Source organism: Falco cherrug, chromosome 12, assembly GCF_023634085.1.
Source record: "Falco cherrug isolate bFalChe1 chromosome 12, bFalChe1.pri, whole genome shotgun sequence".
Classification (NCBI taxonomy): Eukaryota; Metazoa; Chordata; class Aves; order Falconiformes; family Falconidae; genus Falco; species Falco cherrug.
In genome coordinates, this window is record NC_073708.1 from 13,447,353 (window position 1) to 13,469,892 (window position 22,540).

Consider the following 22,540-nt stretch of genomic DNA (forward strand, 5'->3'; position numbering starts at 1 on the left):
TTCATCCTAATAATAGTAGCATCCTGTGTGAGCTCACCTAGATCAGAACCATCAGCAAGTGTTAAAACTGTTGTTACAGGTTCCTGAACAGATCACAAGTCACAACAGAACTCTGTTCACATTTCAAGTTTCAGCTATTTCTCATAATAAACAGTATTAAAAATTTCACATCAGCTTCTTACCAGATTCCTGAAAACAGGTGAATAGAAAGATTTGCTCAGACACACAAACATAAATGCTTCTATTATAGCCCCATACACATTGAGCCTGCAACAGAAGGTTAAATTTTTTACATTAATTACAGAACTGCATCCCACACTATTACAAGTCAGACACTAGCAATACTGCTTATAGAACGCTTGGCCTTCTTTGTTAGAGCCTGCGTGACCAAAAAAATCCCCTCAGAAAGAAAGACAAGGGTTTTCCCAGTTTATATTAAATAGGAAGATTACCTGCAAGTTGATGTTCTTGATTTTAAAAGAGGAATAATGACAAATCAGCATTCAGCATGAGTAGCCATCCTGGACTGTGCAGTAACCTAAAAAAAACCCCAAAAAAACATAAAAATAGAAAACCTTACAGCAGTTTCATATTTTCACTGATCTAGGACAACGGAAATTTGCTTCCAAAAACCCCAAAGAATTTCAGTTTATTTATCCATGTCCTTGCTCACCTATTTTCTTGCAACTGGATCTAATTAATGATCATCCAGCCAACAAGGTGAGTTGGTTCAGCTCACAGATCTGACAGAACTCCACAGATAAAAATAAGTTTTCTAACAAATCTACAAACTGAACAGATTCACATCAAAAGCATGTGATCAGTAGACTCAGTGCAAAGGGGAAAAAAAAAAATCTATAACTGAAGCATGATAATGTCTGCTCAATGTTATACTCAATTAAGAGTAACGTTAAACCACATTTTAAATTTTAAACTATCGAAACATTATAATGAAATTCTGTATTGATTATGCCTAGTCATACACCTTGCAGAGATTACTTTGAAATAGCATGTAAAAATATGTGATCCACCTTTCATGCAGTAATTCTGGAAGAGGTTCTATAATCACAATGTCTGATGAAAAAGCTAGCAGTGTAACCAGAGGAAAACTTTGACAGTCCCCCACAAATTTCTGTATTTCTAAACAGATACAGCTAATACTGCTGCTTCTGAAAAAACATTAATGACAAAATGTCACAATAGTGACAAAATCCAGAAAGGTTTTTTCACCACATTGATAAAGTAGTATCACATAGGAAAATGAAACAAATCTATGTTACCTCAGTCTAGCTTCTCTCAAATCCTCCTCTTTGCAGCAGAGTGTATCTGCATATGGGCATCTTAAAGAAAGGGTCCAGACCAGCAACTAGACAGAAAATGGATATTGTATTATCCAGTACTCTGATGATGTCAGCTTTTAAATTATGTCAGAATCACATGTGATGTAACCTTCCCATTTTATTTGACAGTGTTTAGACAAAAGATTTTACAATCATAGTGCTTGCATATGGAAGTTTAGATTTTAAAAAAACAATGGTTTTGTTAACCAGACATAAGCATTTCTATATATTTGATAAGAAATCTGGCCTTGAGTTTCATAATTTAAAAAGAAAACATACTGTAACTTTTATGCTTATAATTTCTGGCCTCTTGATTTTGTCCAAAAACACCAGGCATGGAAAGACTAATTTTAAGTCGTTTCCAAAGACATTCTGTGAAAGGCACCTGCAGATGCTGCTCCATTTCCCAGTCAGTCTTAGGTTGATCAGGTGAGAAATCCAAATCCCTGAATGGTTTTGGCAGTCACAGGCTTTCCAGAATAGAAGCGAACATTTAGTTCCTACAGAGAAGTGCTCTGAGGAGGAACGTGTCTTTTTATATCTGAAGTAATCCACTCTTATTGAAATTTATTGAACGAAATACAGTCAAAGAGAAGGTACCTGAATAACAAATTACCAGAAAAGACAAATATGCTAAATGGCCTGCAATTAAAATAATTAATCCATTTTAATTGATAGACTAGTTGAATGTATAAAGCCAGATACAATGGTTTAACCATGCTTATTTAATGCGTTCATTGTAACTATTACACAAACATTCAACGACTGTAGCCCCAAACCCAGAATCTTCTCTGCTAAAAAGACTGTGAGATCTCTTAAGCAGAAATTTTCACTGGTTTAAATGTTCCAGAATGGATGGAATAAATTAAACCCAATATGTTTAAGAAACCTGAAAACCTGTCAGTATTTCTGAAGGAACATGGAACTTAGAATTCCGGTATGCACTGTATTTCCCTCTGGCTTTACTTGTAGCTGAAACATTAAGCAAGCAATCCCTTAGTGCAGCACAGAATAATTTGTTTATGGCAATCTGGGCCTACTTCTACGTTCCATAGAAGTAGCAAGAGTAACACCAATTTTGCTGGTATCTGAGGAAAGCAGTGACCAACTTATCAATTAGTCTTTAAGTTCACATTTCTTTCTCTTGAATTCTTTAAAAATAAACCCCAAAACGTAGTTAATTTCCAAAACACAGTAACGAAGTGCTTATTTTCAAATATTTCCTCTGACAGTTTACTCCAGCTACTCTTCCCACACTGTTCACCCAGGAATCACTGGTTACAACACTTTCCAACAAAGAAAACCTACGTTTCTGTCATTCCCAAAACCGCTCTGTGCTAATGTGGCATAAGGCATTACATGCAGACTGACCAGCAGATGCCAGCCAAGTGAGCAGTCAGGTTCTGCTTTTCTATTCGTTACTGGTCAGTATACAAAATCTCCTTTCAGTCGAAACATCAGTATTTCATACCCACAGCATACACTTCGTGGCTGTTGGGCACATAGAATTTGTCACAATAGAAAGAGAACAGAAAGGAGAACTGCAATGCAAAGAGGGAAAGTGAAGTCCTGCATTTTCCTTGATTTCACCTAGCCTGTGTGCTGTTTTTACTGAGCAGTGAAACTGATTTTTTTTAAAAAAACACATTAACTAAAAATAGTTTACCCTCTGCTATTGCAACATTTAGCTAAACTACGCTAACAGAGAAGCATATCCTTATTCAAGCACTGATAGAAAAAGTCATGACATCCAGATCTCAGTAAAAGCAGGGTAATATCAGAGTAATTTCATATAATTCACATGGGCATATCTGTGATTAGATTTATGTAAACAGGATGTTTACATAACATAAGCATGTTGTGTTTACATAACATTACTTTGATGTACTGACATAGCAACTTCTCATTGTCTGTCCCTTGTAACTCACTGAAGCATAGGACATGCTTTATGTCATCAGGTACAAAATCAATTGTTCTTCCTGATGCATGTCACGCATTTGTCCTCATAAAGTATTAATAAGTGTCATGGGAAGAGAAATGCTTACCAGACAACCAGGGAAACCTAGGAGGAATTGAAAGCAGCCTTAACACACTGAGACAGACTTTAATGGGACAGCTTAAACTCTGTTGTTCTCTTCTTTTAGGAAATTGCTGTAGCCACTATTTTACCCTGAAGCTTACCACCATTAAAAATATTTTAGTGATAGCATACAGACTGCAATATTTTCTAGAATACCTGTCCTTAGAAATGTACATTTAATGTTCATGTCATCAGTGATATGAAGATGCCTGACTTTATTAAATCTAGTGGTCTTGTGAGGCTATACTCTAGCAAAGACAGTAGAAACGTGCTATAAATACTCCTATTTCAGCTGACCATGCTTTCTAACATCCTAGTTCACATTAAGAAACACTTCATGTCTATGATAATACACTAAACAAACTGGATCATTATTTTCTGGTCAGGTACTCAAGACTTTCTTAGTTCTGCACATCTCACTTTTTTCCTCTTGGAACCTTCACTTTGGAAAATATGTTAAACTGGCAGGTAAAATCTGCTGCCAATGTAGTTGCTCTCTGTGAAGGATTAAAAAAAAAAAAAAACAAAAACCAACAAGTCTTGCATAAGCTACAGCAGGCTAGCAGCTTGTCAAAATATCAATTGAAACAGTGGGTTCCAAGTCATTAAAACTCAGTTTATGTTATACTCCAGAGATTCCTGAAGTATGGAATGGTGTGCAGTACTGTGTAGCCAAAATAAGAGAGACAGATGTTGTATTAAACTCTTCTCACTGGAATCTAGTCCACTATACTAACAGTTGCACTAAATACATCTAAAGTTTACTGTGGACTCTGTAATAATAAAAATAGAATGTGAATTCATTAAGACAGTATCACCTGATTCACATTGCAAAAAGACTGCACATTTCACAGTGGGAAAATGTTCTTGGGAGTCAATTAATATCGACCAAAATCAGTCTCTAGCATAACCAAATTATTCTTAATCAATCCTAAAGAAGGAGAAGGAAAAAAAGGAGGAGGAAAAAAAGAAGGAAAACATGATATTCTAAACCAATATTTCTTAAATTATCTGGGAAAGCTTAAGTGAGGGAGCTTCAATATTGAGATAATTCTAGTAACATCAGAAAAATGTGCAGCTCTGCTACAACTAGGGTAAGCATAATTAATGTAGTTTGAAATTCTGGTGTCTGCAGGAATTAGAAAAGACAAAGCAGAAAAGGAGTTTAATTTTTAATGTTTAGTATTATGTCATGCTTTTAGGGTTGACTGGGCATGCATTTAGTGCTGACATTATAAAATAATTAAATTAAAATTTAAGGAAGAAGAGGAACTGTCACTTCCAAATGAAATGGGAAGAAGAAAATTATGAATAAACAGGTCACATTAACACATACTGAGGATTTTACATAGCTAGGGTCTTATTTTACTAGGGGCTCCATGTTGAGAATTTCAGATCTTGAAAGCTGACGCTCAGCAAGTACCAAAGACTGCTCAGATGAATTGCTCACCTCTGCAGCAACGCTACTTAATGATATGCAATAAAACTGATGTGGCTGCAAATCCCCCAGAACATAGTAGTAAAGTTTGTTTGGATATGAGCATCCACATCTCTTCAACTCGCTTTCCCCCTACCCTTCAAAGCTTCTAATGTAAAACTGTTGCAGAAGTGGTTAAACATCTATATACTCAGTCCTTCCATCATCGCTTACAGATTTTTGAATGGTGATAGTGATTTGGTTGCAATGAGAATTAACTGTATGTTTTCCTAAATCTAAGGGGAATAATATATTTTCAAGAATTCCGTACCTTTCCAGCTTTTTCTTCTTTTTATGGAATATAGTATTTGTTTCAGTTTTGCACAAAGAACCACAGCTATGGCACTATAGTTAAGCAACCTGAAAAAACAGTCGGTTTTGTCAACATTTATCAGAACATCCAAGCACAATTAAGGTTTGGTTTCACCACTTTCTATCACATATAAAGAGTCTAATGATTTAGTAGTGCTTTTTGTGAACATTACTATCTTGACTTCATCTGTGCATAGCACTATCACTTCACCTAGTCTAGCAAAAGATAAATATTGAGGTTTCCCAGGTGGTTAAACAATCAAAAGTCCTGAATTACTGAGGTAATTTAACCTGTGTGTAATGTTAATATACAGAAGTCAATAGGGCTAGTTATATGCTTGAAGTTGTATACCCTCTTACTTCACTTCTTCACTGTAAGAAGTATGAGGGAAATTAATTGGCTTTTACAAGTTCTCTGGTAAGATTCAAACCAAGACGCACTTATACACACAGTATGGGGGTATTTGCTCAGGGGCATTCTGAGATTCTAGAACTGTCCCTGCTGTTTCACCCATGCTTCTGAACTGGGTATTTAAAAAACACCTATTACTAGGGCTATACCATCTGGTATATACCATCTGGGGTACCTGGTCTGCAATGGCTGATGATAATTACCTTAATTAAACACATTTTTTCTACCTTACAGGGATGTTGACAGTAATGGGTTATAGTGGTAAGGTACATCACTTGCATATACAAATGTACACATGCTCCCTCATGGGATTTACAACACCTTTGAAGTGCTTCTGAAATATAGGTGATGTGGTAGAAAAATAGCATTAGGGTCTTCACAGCATCCTTTTCTTCCAATTGCCCTGACCTTAGCTTTTCTTTTTCTACCATTTGTCCTGCATCTTGAAATTTTTCTAAGCAATAATTTACACATCCCACTAGGAGTTTGTATATACTGCATATTCAAGCACACTGTAGCATTCTGTAATGACTCTGCACAGTACTGACTGGGAAAAGCTGCAACTCATTGGCAAAACTTCAGCTAATCTTTAAAAAAAAAAAATATTCCAAGGCCCCCAAACCAGACTTAGCCATGGAACTAAATAATCTTTTGGTCTTCAGATAGCTACAGTTGCGGGCAACCCTGTAGGATCCCCCTTACCTTAGCTACATAAATAATGCAAATAGATCCCCCATCAAAGAGTTTGCATGTGAAGCAGAGTTCTGTTAACAGCTGTATCACAATTAGGACCTGGAAAGACACCTGCTATTTTGATGCATTTACCTCAAGCTTTCAAAACCAGATAAATTCTATCCCCAAAGAAAATTGTGGGATATTTCCCTAGTAACTTCAGTACCAACAGTATTAACCCCATATTAAGCAGCTTAGAAAGTCAGACCTCTCTGTTGCTGTCCCCTGATGTTTGTACTATTAGCTGGCATTCCTAGCGATTAACTACTGAACACTAGGGGTGAGGAAGAAACTCTTTCCAATTGGAATACTCTTGGCCAGCATGGGTCTTCCTGCTCTTAAAGTACAAGTGCAGACACAACTCTTCACAAACCTCCCCATATAAATTAATAGTCTGTACTCTTCCAGAGCATTCACCAAAATACACGCATTTACACTATTTATCATGGAAGTGATATTTTGAGAAATACAGGGAAAATTATTTCATAATGAAGAGTTTTATTGTGTATTTGTTTTTAGAACATCCAGATATATGTCAGAGGCATCCAGATAAGCCTCTGACAAAACCCTCATTATAATTTTTACACATCTATGGGGGGAAAAAAAAATTCTTTGGTGGGATGCCCTTTAGCATTTGTACTAGCCACAGAGACAATCAGCTTGCTAGATGATACATTATTTGATTGGCTTTGTTATTTCAGAAGGTGAAGCATCAATCCTAGTGTGTTTCTTTAAATCGCTGTCATGATGCACAATAGAAATATCTATGCTATTCAGAACTGTATTAGGAAAAGTTTTTTACATTTGACAGACACACAGTGCTGTTATAACAATGCAAGTGTTTTCCCACCAAATTAGAGTGCCTTTTAGTGTTAAAATGACTACTAACTATAGTTAATAATGACTGTAAAATGGTTATTTATAAAAATAGATACACACTTCTTGTACCTAGTGACATTGTTTCAGAAGAATTAATTATCTAGAGGCACATTAGAATTATTTATTTTTATAAATTTCATTTTAACAAAAATAAGTATTGTTAATTGTTCAGAATGATTTGCAAAACAGAAAGCTCACTATATTAATAGTGAGGATGAAGTTATCTATGTACCATGTGATTTGACATGAATAATTACTATTAGCATAACGAAAACTGCAATTAGGAAACATCACATAGTTACAGTACCTCACACCATCTTTACTTCCATTTGTTTCATTTATTTATCCAGTTACATTTGAGAATTAATGTTACAAAAGATAAGTTCATTTCCTTCTCTTTCTGGCTTAAGGTAAACGAGAGTGATTTAATTCAAGAATAGAAAACTGGTGATTTACACAAAGGAGTATATATTGCTTTGCCTTATCTTGTTACAGAAGAACAGTGCAAAAAGAGATTACTGAAGAGGGAACCTACACTATCATAGATTTCTGCTTAAACCACAGGAATGTCTTTGTTTTATGGCTTGCAGTTGTGAATAAATTAGAATCATTAAGGCTCAGATTTTGAAAAGGAAGCAAGAAGTGCTTATATGATGTCTTCTTGTAAATACTCTCAACAAGAACAACAACAAAAAAAAAAAGAATGTGCAGAGGTGAATATATAGAAAATTAAAAGGTGTAGATTTTGCACTCAGTCATTTAAAATGTTTATTAGGGTCTTTTTATAGAACAAAACTGTGGTAACACAGTATCAAATGAAGAAAAACATTTAAATGTGGCTTGCAGCAAAAGGACTAAAGAAATGGAATCCCTTCAAAAGTCTGATTCTGTTTTCTAAATGAAAACAGAAACTCTGTCCTCCTCCCCACTTGAAAGAGAAATTCCAGCAGTTCTGCTGCTCAGCCAGTGCTCTAATTAGATTTTGGCACAGTCATTCACAGTCAGGACATGCAGTATATACCCCCTTACAGAGGGCAGGATGACTAGCTCTTTAGAGTATGAAAGTTGTTAACAATACCAGTATTTAGATGTTTTGATCAGAATCAAAATACAAGTTAACACCACTGCAAGATGGGCTGGTTAACTCTATTTTTCTTGCATCACAGTCAGCCAGAAAAATACTATCTAACAACTCTAGTTCTAGAGAACTTATTTCTCTACTGAATAAAAATAATAGTGTAGCATGCACTGTTTAATTTTCAGTAAAAAATATATAGAACATACTTATATTAAAAAATCCCATTTCTGTAAATGGACTGGAAAAATAACTTCTAAAATTGAACTTTCTATTTTAGAGGACAAAGTATTCCAGTTCCATATATGCTGTATACTTAAAGACAGACATGAAGTATGGATCAATAAAATATAGTAATTGCCCATCAAAACTATGAAGATAAACCTAAAAGCTGCGCAGCGAAGCGTGGAAATACCTATCTTTTGTTCTTGAATGTCAAAAAGAAAAATAAGTACTTCAAAATAGTAGAACAAATGGTTGAGGTTATGCAAGAGACTGACAAAACCAAAATTGAATTGTCTATTTTATACTACTAGGAGGAGATATTTAGATTCATTTAGCACCAGCCTATCACATATTAGCAGGTGGTGGGTGAACAAAGATTACTATAGATAAGAAAAAACAATGCTGGCTTCAAAACATGCCCACACTGATTTGTTGTAGATAAGTACCATTGCAGTAACACTTTGAACAGTTCAATTTCAAATGGATCATGGGAGTGATTAGTAAAAAAAAGTTTATCTTTGAGCCTGCATATTTCTTGAGTTGTTAAAAAAACCCCTACAAAATAGCCAACCCCACCCCCCTTCCAAAACAACACCAAACATTGTCAAATGAAGTAACCTGTTTATTACCAGGGAACCACTTGCTACTTCTGTACTGAAGTGTACTAGGATAGAGATAAGGGGTATAAGCCACGGATCAGCACCTTTTTTATTAGTAAAACAGAATAAAAATAGGTTTATGTCCTTAAAGCTTACAACTGGGAAGGAATAGAGCTGAGTTTACACCAAATTCAGTTGTTACTGAAATGCCGTACATTCCCAAAACCTAAACAATTAATATAAAAATCTCAACCAACTTTCTAGTCCTGAGCACACCCAACCTTCAGATAAGGCTACAACCGTAACTACCAATTCAGCACATTTTCTCTTATTAGCAGTAAAGGCCGTTACATGCTATAATGTACATCCAGCACGTCTACAAAACAGAGCTGATGGACCCTCTCAGCTTTCTGAAGCATGCTAGGCCACTTGTTATCAAAATGGTGTCAATGCCAAAGGAGAGCTGTGCTTTCTTGCTCTGTAACATTTGAAATTCTCTTTTTCCTAGTTATCTTTTTTCCCCTGGTTTTAATCTGTGATAACAAAAACACAACAGAGCTCTGCAGCATTTCAGTGTGGCTTTTAAACCCTTCAAAGATGGGTATACTTTTAGCTGTTAAGGTAGCAGCCACATTACCTGCGGCAAGGCATGGCCCTTTAGCAATTTGGGAAGGTGGGGCACAAGATGCCTTACTGGGAAAATGACATCTGAGATGGATCCCTCGGATTCTTTGGAACCACATGCTATGCCCTCTAAGCAACAAAACCTCCATTTTTTCTGTTATCAGCACTAATAATTTGAGGATTTTCAGTAAAATACTTGTAGTGTCATAATATCTGTCTAAGTTTAGCTAAAACATACCTTCAGGGCAATGAAAGCAACAACAGAAAGGAGGGGAAAAGCAACAAGTAGAAAACAGCTGTTCTGTACAGCTTGAATTCTCAGAAAAGTGGCCTTGAGGTTCTCTTTAAATTCTATGCCCAGGAGTCAAGCTACTTATTCCTTCCTCTCCTTCTAGGAAAGAGGAATCTCAAATTATACACCTGCAGAAGACTGGATTTTTAGTTTAAAATTAATGTATTAGCAATATGCAGAAATTCTTGTAAAGGATAGTCTATACAGGCTTCCTTCAGTTACCAAACCGTAGACCTTTATTCTTACTGGCATTACAGAAAAAATACCAATCCAATATATACGCCATTTCTTTTCTGAAGTACACTTATTAAATGACTACACTGTGAATTCTGCCATATTCTTGAGAAATTCATGTTTTGCTTAGAGGATAGCTCATGCACAGAACCTGCATGTTGAAAAGGCAATCAAATAACAAGGAACGTAGCATTCCTCTATTTTCCATTGCACTGTATAAGCTGACAAAAGCATATGGCTCAGTCTTCAGTATTTTGGTGAATATTATTTCTCACTTTGAAAATAATTCCCGAGAAAAAGCAAATCAAGTTCTGCTGAATAATTTAATTTTAAATTTTTGGGGGTTGTGGGTCTGTGTGTGACATACCATGAAAATCAGACAGAACTGTCTGGAATCATGCAATTAAAAGTCTCTTTGATGTGAAAGAATCCTCCACTATTATACAGTTAAAAGAAACGAAAATATAGCAGCTTTGCTTCTGTGGAGTGTATTGATGAGTTGCTTTCAAGACTACCAGGTTGACAATACATACCTAATTGGATGGGTAGACAGACAGTTTCATTTGTACTCACAAACTCTGGGTGATGTGAAGATAACCAGTTTGGCTGTGGAATAATGTGTCTGAAATTTATTACTAAATTCAAAACTGATATGAGAGGAACATCATACTGAAAAACGTACTGCCTCTTAACTTTAATTCCTGTGTTACTGCACTAAATATTGAAACTTCAGAAAGAGGTTGTACAAGGATTAAAATATAGGATCAAACGTCAAACAACAATAAACATATGTAACAGGATATATAAGCAGTTCTAATACCATACCTTAAGCAAAAATTTCAATTTACTGCAATATCAGGTGCCGTTAAGTGGGTTGTGAAATGGAACAATAACAAGTAATTATGACATTTCCAGTAATCTACCATTCATAAAAAAAGACCAGATAAAAGAGGCTTTCCTAGGGAAAAATATTTTGCCTCATTTTCTTTACTATACATGGCTCAAATTCATGTCTGTCCTAGATAGGTTTGAGTCGATTTGCACAAGACATGACCAGAGTCCTTAAGGAATTAAGAGTATAATATTGAGCAAAGGTGTTATTACGTTCATTTTTACATCTGACACTACAATTACAACTATATCAATGGAAGCCTTAGTTAAAAATTTGTCAGTGAAAGGCATCCTGCAGAAAACTGTTTCTAGGATTGCAAGTTATAAAATCTCTAATCAACAGCTCCTGACTCAGTATGCCAGATAGAGCACAAAAGCAGTGATGTATAAATGCACAGCTAATACAGCTAATATTCTTGTGGTAGAATTAGTGTTAATCAAATGTGAACAGTTCAAGTAGTTCATGTTACTGCAAGATTGTAGTCTTGCTAATAATCCAATATGCTGTTTTAATTGCTACAGCTCAGCATAATGTTTCTCCCAGTTAAGTTCCCTTTAGCCCTCAACCACCTAATCTGGTACTTCTTCACTAAGCTACTGAGTAATGAAGGGCAGGAGACAGGGTTGGGATTTGTTGATGCTGATCTTTTTAAAAGTGAGGTTACTTACAGCTGATGCTCCATGTCAGCTTCTTATGCATTGACAGATTGGAAACATCAGTCAAAATAATTTGAGCCTATTTTGTAAAACAAAAACATCTCTGATAGGAACAGAAGTAGCTCTGTTGAGATCAGCTGCTGGTGGACCATTTCAGGGCAATACATTCAAGCATGGTGTTATGAAACAGGACTCAGATACAAAATGACAGCTTCCATTCTCACATGAAATGTGAATTTCCTTGGTTTGTTTTTCTCCTCTGAGTTTAAATGAAACTAACAAAAAAGTACAGTATTTTTCACAGAATAAAAAGGTTTGAAACAGTTCAGTCAATGGGCATTACCATTTCAGAAATGAACAACAATGACATGCGGAAGTTATAAAATGCATCACTTAACAATTGACCTTCTGTCATCTTATCATGGCATAAAAGGAGGCACTTTTACCAAAAAAGTAACACTGCACTAGGTTGTTGTAGTTGGCTTTAAACAGCTGCACCAAATGAGTATGGGAAACATGGACCCTGGAGGTATTTAAGACATGTAGACATGACACTTAGGGACATGGTTTTGTGCACTTGGCAGTGCTTGGTTAACAGTTGGACTCAATCTTAAAGGTCTTTTCCAACCTAAACAATTTTATGATTCTATGAAGACTGTCAAGCACTGACTTTCCTATAGGCCTTCCTGTCTTACACAAACTTAACAGACCAGACAATATGTGCAACGCAGTGAGAGAGGATGCATCTTTCCAGAAGTAGCATTTTGAATAAAATCCTTCTGTCAAGCAAATATATACAGAATATGATATCAGAATATTTTTCCCTTCACATGAGGTTAGCAACAGTTCTTGTAATTTCAGACTCTCACAAAATAATATGTAAAGACTATAAAAAATTTATTTTCCTATTACCATCTGTCCTGACCAAAGTAGCATCATACAAACAGGATGCATAATCAGAATTTAAAAATAATAGAATGACACTAAGGATTATGGCAAGAAGAATCTTAGGCATGGTTTGGATCAAATGGACCAAATACTGAGCTTCAAATTCAATAGAAGTATAGCTTTGTCATTAATTTTGACAGATGTTTAAGCTTTACTGTAAAAATATAAAATTTAGGGAGGAAAAAACCCTAAAAATCTGCAGTTTAGAACTTTTACATAATGTGTATTTGTACAGTGTCTACAAGAGTCTAGCTGTAGTAATAAGGCAGTGCTTCATTAAAAAATAAATAGTAGGGATAGTTATTCTTTAAAAATTTTGCTAAGAAGCCACACAGTTGTAAGGAGTACAGCTGGATATTTCTGGAAGCCTGCTAATGATGACCTGGCTTCCTTTGTCACCCCAGCCTACACGGATCCATTAAGATGGTTTTTGATCACATGGTGCTTGCATCACTTTAACTTATGTGAATGTATATGCTATGCTTTAGACAATGTATTAGCTTAAAAATTAGCAAACTATCCACACAAACACATACATTAAGATCCTACAAAGTTGCTATATAATTTCAGAATATCTCCAAGAACAGGAATGAACCGTACATCTCCAATGGGGTATCATTCAGCAGACAAAAGGTGACGCTACTTGAGAAACATAACTCTTGCTTGCATTAGAAATCATTCTCCTAAGATGCTGAAAAAACTAAGTCAGGTTGCAGGACATACTGGATGCACAGGTAAATAAGCTTGATTTTCTATTTACAATTTTTAGAAAAGAACAAAGGAAACAGAGCAAGATATAGAGAGACAGCATATTAGGACTCCAGAAAAGCCTTAAAAGAACTAAAAAGCTGTCTGACAAAGGTTCACTTTCAGTAGTTCAGCAGGGCTGGTCTCCTTGAACAGAAGAGAAACCTGGTTGTTAAATAAAGGAAACAAAGCAGAAAACATTTAAGTAGTGTTTTAGTGTACCTTTTTTATAAGACTAATTTAAAATACAGTATATTATGTATTTGCAAAAACACCATTTGCCTGACCATTTTATACTAATCATAACTGCCATATTTTATCATTATTTTTGATAGGCGTAAAAGAACAGTGAGAAACTCAAGGAAGAGAACAACATAAAGCTCAAAAATATAAAAAATTGCATCTTTCCATAAAGTATGTTTACCTAATACAGTAATGTTTGTTCCCCTAGTGGGTATTTAAACAATGGTTTTTGAACAGCCAGTTAGTGTAAGCCATGAATCATAAGTCAGAAAACATTTCTCTCTGACCCAGACATCTGGTTTCTTGTGAGGGCTTACAGAGCAACTGAGAAATTCTGCTGTCCTTTGAGTGAATCACTAGCTAGAGATATAACAGGTTTAGAAAGACACACCAGAAAAACAGCATGCAATCTATTTCTTTTAATACAAGATAGCTCTGCCTTTTTTCTATTATCCTCTTTAGAGATATTCACGATGACATTCTTGTTTTGATATTTTTTGCTACTCTTTATATGTAAAGAACAACCAAGAAAAAATAAATTAAAAAAATAAAGCACCCTACTTAAATGTCTTTACTTCACTGGGAATTGTTTGTAGTGGAAAAGTAGTCTAAAAGGTCACTATACACAATCTTCAATTCTTCTCCCTCAGCCCCAAATGCTTTCTAACTCCTAAAGAATCTTCCTTTAGAAAACATAACAATTTTAAATCAAAAAGGAAGCAATAATGAATATAGTTGTTTAAAGAAAGTAAAAATACCTTCAAAATACAGTAAAATAGTTTCTATGGAAATTTGGTTGGTGATGGCATTGAAATGACACCTGTGTTTTGATTTTTATATTAAGTTGATCTCTTTTTTATGTTTACTTTCCGTGAAGTCTTGTTCTTTTAATGAATATTCATGAATTATGTGGAACTGCAGTTGTAATGAAGCCAACAGGTATTTGCTGTTTACTTTTAGTAGGCAATATCAGTAAGAACTACAGATCTATTCAGCCTAGCATTTTGGTTTTAACAATGGCCAGATGAGGAAAGTAGGTACCCTTAGGGAAGTGTATAAGACAGAGTTACACCGCAACAAGTTCTTCTATGACCTTTCCACATTTTGGTAGCCACTCAGCCTGTGGGCAAGAACAGCAGTCCAATAAATTTTAAATGAACATTAGAAATGATTGGCAAAAGTTTTTTTAGAATTACTTTACCTTAGGATCCCCTCTTCCTCCCGATGGATAAATGCAGAAGAAAGTGTTTACAAAATTTTTGTGAGCATTCATATTATAAATCTGGTGTTAGCAGTTTTGCATCCCCACAGAGAAACATTCCCTTTGAACTAACTAGACAATCAACCACATGCGACTTCAACAAATTGCTCACAAGGAAGCAATGATAGCTAGAGTAATATTTGCACATTGCAAACTTTCAGATAGCTGAGATGTCACAATTTTCACAGATATATGCTCTGAACTGGCTAGTAGATGACTTCTTGCACCAAGGATAGCATTTTCATCTCTTAAGTTTCAGTGCTATAGTGAGATATGAAGTATTCAGAAGAATGCAAATAACTGAAATTGCCCACATGTACTTTATTCATCACATCTATTTTAATGTAAAATGGGGACAAAGAGAGAAAGACCTACTACCAGCAAAGATTTTGCCTGAGTCTTATTTTATCCCATCCTGTGTAACTTTACCAAATCCCTTCCCCCTACCCTCTTTTACATAAAAAAAAAAGACAATCCAAACAAAAAACAACAACAAAACAAAACAACCTTATTTAAGTTTGCTGTACTGTACATGCAGCAACAAAAGTCATGGGCCTAAACAATTTCTGAATAAGAACTACCAGTAGCTGGATATAAATCAAGTATGTATTCCAGCCCTTTTCTAAATGGCTCATTTTATTCCATCCTAAACAAATTTAAAAGTTGGTTTCTTTTCTCTTCAATCCTGGACAGGCTTTGGCTGCTTGATCACCATAATTTAGGAGAGATTGAAAGAGACATCCTAATGAGGAATTCTGCACTGGTTGCTTGCCAAGAAATCAATCAAGTGATCTCTTTCAAAGTCTATCACTAACCTCATTAAACTAGTGAGAAATGAAGTTGCGATTTTCTCAACCTCATTCCCTACAGGCTTCCAATGTACTGAAGGGCTAATAGTGAGGAACTGCCCTGACTGGTCACTGACTGGTCACTGGCTAGGGTCAAAGATACTACGGATCTAATAAAGTCACAGGGGCGAAAATGGTTATAGGGGTAATACCTCTTTAAAGACTTACATTATTTACATGTAGTTTGCTATGCAAAAATCAAGCGAACTTCAAGAAAAGGTCAGCTTCACCTTTCAGGCTTCCAGCCTTTATCTGGCTGCCAGTTACTACCATGATGATTCATCCTAATGAGTAGCAATCAGCTGCTGGTAGGTGCCCTGAATCAGCACAGCAAGAGGCAAACAGACTGGCAGAGGCCTTTGTTTAAAGCACAGGCACTCTAGAAGATAAGATAGTCCAAAGGAAGCAGTAAGGAAGAGCATCATGTATCTGCCCATGATAATTGCTGCTGCAAGCAGGCATATATAAAGCTTGCTGCTACCTCTCTCATATTTGGCATACCACCTCCTGATCATCTGTTCTTTCCCACATGGTCACACAGATATGACTTCTCTTTAAAATGTCACACATGGTCTTATGCTTCTAAGAGGAATAATAGAATTTCTTTTCTAAAAACAGAATTAAATTTAAAAACTACAGAAGAAATTATCGAACAATTGGTATCTACCAACAAAACCTCAAAGACCAACTTTCCTGAACTGCATAGCACCAAATGTCTGCTATAATTATTGCAGCTCTCTGAACTAAAAGATTTTTCAATAAAAACGTTATAAAATATTTGTCCACCCACCAAGTCTTATTCTGGAAAAGTTCCCTTACCTCCAGAGCCTTAGTAATTTTTTTTATAGATGAAGTCATAATAAATTAAGAGTTAGTGATTTGATTAAAGACTTTCTAAGATGAGAAAGGTTCTTTTTTGTGATTATAATGTTCATTCAATATGACATCCACTCACGTGCTGAGGTCCAGCACAAGGCCTACGCTCTGATTAAGACATACTTAATCCCACAGGGCTCTCCTTGCATAAATCATCATTCTCCACAATTCGCAGCACTAAATCACGAGTGAACAATGTTATCAAGAGTGCAAATTAGACATCAATGCATTTAATGGAAGCATCTAAACAGCAGTCAGAGAAATATTACCATATTACCAACCTATGATATATATGACAGATTGTGAATCATACCGAAATTCAAAAGTTTCAAGAATATGCTCCCTGAGACACAAATTCTTGACAGGCTTCTGAACATTTTGAATATAGATAGTCAAGATAATAAGAATCTGCACGCTTTTAACTGTGCTGTTATCCTGAGAACAATATGCTAAATTCAGAATTTTTCAGAGAAGGTGTCACAGTGTTAAAATAGTTTGATCTTTCAATAGAAGTGTCTCCTGTTTAGGAGAAATTTTTATTTATTTTTTTTTTAATTAGACTAGAACATCCAGGCATTCCTTTAAGATACATTTAGAAAAATCACTTCTTACTATAAATAAGAAACATTATATAGGAGATTAATCAATGTTAATCCCACACAAAGAAATGATACAAGTTAAAGGAAAGCATAATGTGACAGATATATATTTTGCTGTTTAGCTGGTTTAACTAAACTTAACCTGGGCATCACATTCTGAGCAGCCCAGTTGTCATATAATATTTCACAAGAGAAGGACATAGGCATAAGTAGGTCCCAAAACTTTTGCATACTGATAGAGAAGCTGTTAGAAAAATGTGAGAATTTAATTTTTCCAGCCTGTGTACATCCAGGAAACCTTCACAAGAAACCTAAAATTTAAGGCTAAATCTTAAGCATTAAAAATGTTGTGGATGAGGGTGTTAAATTCTCGTTTTTATCAGTTATTCAATAATAATCAGTATTCTTTGCTTTCCTGGTTCAAAACCAAGCTAGTGGGTGCATTATTTTTAGTTAGCTTAGGAGTATTTTTAAAATGTCTCTTTCTCTCTCTTTCAAGTAAAGATGCAATAACCTACAAACACCACCACAAAAATGATTTATGTGTAACTGCAGCTGCAGGAATTACTGGGATTCAGATATCTTTACCATAGCTGAGGCAGAGGGTCACAGGCTGTGGTTTACCTCCCACGTTTACCTCCCAGTGAAGCTAAAAACAGAATTCTCCTTGATTTCACAGTATAATGAATAAAATTATACTGAAAATTGCTCAGCAATACTATCCAGAACAGCATGGATCCCAGTGTCCTTACTGACATCACTGTTGCTATAATTATCTTTTTATTATTATTATTTTATTTGGATTAGTCTTTGGAACTTCAGTCACAGGAAGCTATACATGTGCATAATATACTGTATATGAAGAAAATACTTGAAAAAACTGAGGCAAGGCTCAAGAAAAGCACCTGCAGAAATATTTAGGTGAAAACTGGGAGCTCAGCTCACAAATTATCCTGAAATCTCTACTGAAGTTTCATTTAACACTGAAGGTACTCATACTAGAAAGAAACATCAATTTTTCACTGTACAGTTCTCCAAAGATTTGAATACCTAAATGCAACTCAGTTTCAGTAGCATTGCTCAGCAGCTTTTCACATATATGCTTACCTTGAATTGATTTTCATAAGCTGTTCCTAGTTTGAATTCATGTTCATAATGCTGTTCCAAGGGATAGGAAAGGATTATAAATGCTTAGAAGCATTTCTAAAAATGTTAATTTCCTGAGTTAAAAAGTTTTTTTTCCCCTTTAATAAACATTAAGCCTTTAAATTTTTGTTGTACCACTACTATGTATGTACCATTATTTGGGGGACAATTTCAACAGCATGAGATTCCTCACCTTTTCCCTTGCTTCTTTCTCTCTATCCCATCATGATCCTCAAGAACCACATGCCAGGAAGATGAACAACTTTCATCAAAACTGAAAAATGAAACTCATACTCTCATATTGCAATTAATTACTAGAGTATCGTAGTGATCATGTCAAGAAAGGAAAGCCCTGCTTCATTTCCTTGGGACAAAGCTCAGGTTATCTATCAATCCCAAGGGGATGAAAAGTGAGATTTAACCCCTACCAACAAAGACTTGGAACACTTAGAAAGGGACTTGCAGATGCACACTGAGGGGGATGCAGATGCTTCTGGTGGGAGGGCACCATGACTTCCATCTGACCTTGACAGATGGGCTTATTTTCTCTGGAAAGCAGAATGCAGGTTTAAGAGGAGAGGAAATGGACACCAGTGAATATGTGAGGATCTAGTGTTAGACTGCATTAGCACCTGGGGTGCCATAAACAGTTCAGAGCCATGAAGCACGGTGAAGCTTCCCAGTATAAGCTGTGTCTCCCAACAGCTCTCAGGCAGAAGTCGCCTACTGGTGATCTGGTACCCCACCACTTTAAGGCATTAGCTTACCTGTGGTCTGTTCAAGGAGCTGGCGTGCCTCTCACTATGCCTAAAAGCGAGTTGTTACAACAGCCCACATTCCAGTGACTGTATTTTTTAGGAATAAGTCTCAACAGAAACAGGAAAGGCTGAAAGAAACAGATACAGGAACACACAAAAGCAGTGAGATAATACTAGAGAGCAGGCTAAGCACTGACCTCCCCTGCTGAACTGCTACTGCTGCCAAGCTTTTAGTAAGCCCTATAGCAGAGGAGATCTGTGATACAGGGCAGACCTTCCACTGACAGTAGCTGGAAAAGCAGACATGACCAGAAGGGAAGATACAGCTTTTGCTGAAAATTTTATGCAGTAATAATTAAAATAGTAGTATATAAAAGTAGTTAGTAAGTCACAGAAAAACTCAACTAAATATGTGATAGATTTTCCAACATAAAAGTCCTGTCCAATGTAAATATTACTTCTCTTCCTGTTGTACTTGTGTATTTTCAAAATAATTCATCTGCTTTGCCCTAAATGCTTACAGATACTGAAGATGTTTCAGAAGATGTTTCAGAAGATTTCAAATTACTTCCCATCCAACAGGAGCTTTATTTCCTAAAATAAGCACAACTAGAGAGACAGGTGGTTTAGGAAACAAATCAGAGCCGGTGCAATTACAGCAATATTTGACTTGCCTTCAGAATGTAGCCTGGCTATCTGCAAAACAGATTCTAATTTAAATCTAGTGGGAAACTAAGAATTAGAAATGGTTTTCATTAACATGCTGTTCTGGATGTTATTTGGATTTAGACATGCGGCATTAGGGCATAACTGGGTGAGAGAATATAAATATATTAGCATCATGCCTACATTTATTTTACTTTTGCACTTTCTTTCACATCCTTAACTTACGTAAATACACTGAAATCAAAGGGACTGTTACCGTGATTAAGGCTAAGCAGATGCTAACGATTTACAAAACTGGAGCTCTAAAAACCAAATGGTTTCAAAGCAAAAGGAGTAAACCCAGTCATCTTTGCCTTCTGTCTCCTCCCCTCATTTCTTCAAATTTACCTTACTTGGACAATCTCCTTTTGTATCACCACCCATGGCATGTGTGCTGCATGCCAAGGAGACAGCCTTATAGGTCTCTTTTTGCAAACCTGATAACAATAAGGGCTGAACGTAATATTACATGTAGGGAAACACAGTTGAACATGTTTAATTTCTGTAACTGTGGAAACAGCTGTTATGCATGGATAATGGTGTGTATGTCTTAGTCATACCTTCATTCAACAAAGAATATATAACCCTGTGCAAGATACTTACTCATCACCTTTATGAATGACTGCAAAAAGAAGTGAAATATCTTGTGGCCCTCTCTGTGTCCCACATGCCTCATCAGAAGTCGGTAGCTTGTGATATTACCAGCTTCAATGATCATGCTAGGCAAGTAGCCCATTCTGAATGTGCCATCCTTTGCCCCATAAAAGTCCCCAGTCCCACCAGCAGCTAATGACCCCTTCACCATCAATACCAAGCATAGGCAAGCTGTCTGAATATAAACTTGTCTCCAGCTTGACGATCCTGCTACCTGACCCGTAACACCAACCCCAGCTGTAACCTCTTATCCTTAGTTTAGTGATGTTTTCCCCTTACCTCAACCCTAAAAGGTTGTTCTTAAGTGGCATGTGCCAGCCTCAGGTCTTAGTGTAACAGCTCCTTTCTGAATTCACACCTTATTCTAGCTCATCTGTAGCTGAAGCCCAATGTTCAAATCTGAAATCTACTCCAGACACTCTTTCAGGTGACCAAAACTTGCCTTTACCAGCACTTTTGGAACCGTACCTCACTCTCCATCAGCTTGGATCTCTTCTTCCCTGTACTGCATTCTACCCAGCTGAAGTCACAGACCTCAGTGATAGCAGGTACCTGTCACCGTCAGTCTTTGCTTAGCCTAGCAGCACCTTCTCAATCTATGGTTTACCCCGAATTATATCCATATCCCATGCACTGCCTTGCACTGCTTTACACCAGCACCTCCTTACTTCACCTGTGAGCACCTTGGTTTGAATTAAAAGAGGCAGCTGAGCATTTTAACCCCTGCTAATGCAGCCTCAACCCTTCACCGAGAATTAGCACTTTTTGATGCCCTACCTAAAAGTAGTAGTGTAACTCATCCAAGAAGCCTCAAAAATCATACTTAGCCAAATTATTTTCTAACTTAAAAGAGGGGTTTTTTATTACGGGGGCTGGGGGAAATCAAACTCTCTTTTATTTTCATTTGAGATAGAGAATCCTACAAAAGACTGACGTATTGTTCTGCCACTTCCAAACAGGACCATTTCAGCCTGCCCTGTTCTGCTGCTTTTCTTGAAATCAAACAGAACTATTTCAGTAAGAAAGGGAGAATATGCTGTCACAGTACATCTGAAAATAGTGTGTACATTGACCAGCACAGAAAAGTTCCAGCTGAAGTGCAGTATGTTTTAGGTTTGTTTTGCTGCAAAAGCTCATTCAGATGTTTTCCAAGAAACAAGTCTGAAAGCCTTTCCCTGAATTCCTGAATGATATCTACAATTACAACAGCAGGCATACTGCTCCTAAAATCTGCAGTTACAGGTTTTCATGACTTTTAGAAGGACCCAATACCTAATCCCAGTTCTGAGTGCAAGTGCCTGTGCTTATTTAATTGTAGTCAGTCCTGGAAATGCACTGGCTGAATTTTCTTCCTAGTAATTCCCTTCCCACTCTTCCAGTGACCTTTAGGGTATAGATGTCTACATTGGTACGTATTGTCATTAATTTCTCAGTTTGAGGGTAACCTTTCTGTCCCCAGACCATATTCTAATTTTCTGTATTTGAAGAAAAGGGATAGGCTGAGCCTCTGGTAACCAAAATATGATTAATAATTATGTGGTTTCATTATGATTCAAGTCTAATATAAAAAAAAATTTCTACATTTGGGCTGACCTTATAGGAATAGCCAAGAATCTTACAAATCTGCACGGCTACATGGAAATTGGTAAAGTTTTGCTATTATGCCACCTTAGATGGCTATAAAAAGCATATATAATATTTTTTAACATGCTGAGTATACACTGTCATACAGAATATAATTTAATTATCGAATCTGGTGTGAATATATCTAGGTAGCTTCAGAATAAACAAAGCATAACATGAAACTTGAATTAAAGTAAAACTCTTTCATGGAGTAATATAAGTCTTTTCTTATTAATATGACAGGGGAAAAAAGGATTTTGACACAATGGTGTTTTAAAATCAAAAACACTGGCAACGCATTAT

At 36.1% G+C, this 22,540-nt stretch overlaps 1 long non-coding RNA gene across 1 annotated transcript in view; it reads right to left on the reverse strand.

The window, feature by feature from the left end:
• Positions 1–451: 451 nt before the first annotated feature.
• Positions 452–22,540, reverse strand: part of LOC114014455 (uncharacterized) — a 331,094-nt gene continuing 309,005 nt past the window's right edge. Inside the window, exons 4-5 of the long non-coding RNA XR_008734743.1 lie at positions 1,281–1,366; positions 452–538 (exon numbers count right to left, since the gene is read on the reverse strand). This is a non-coding gene — a long non-coding RNA (uncharacterized LOC114014455). The remainder of the gene's footprint in view (positions 539–1,280; positions 1,367–22,540) is intronic.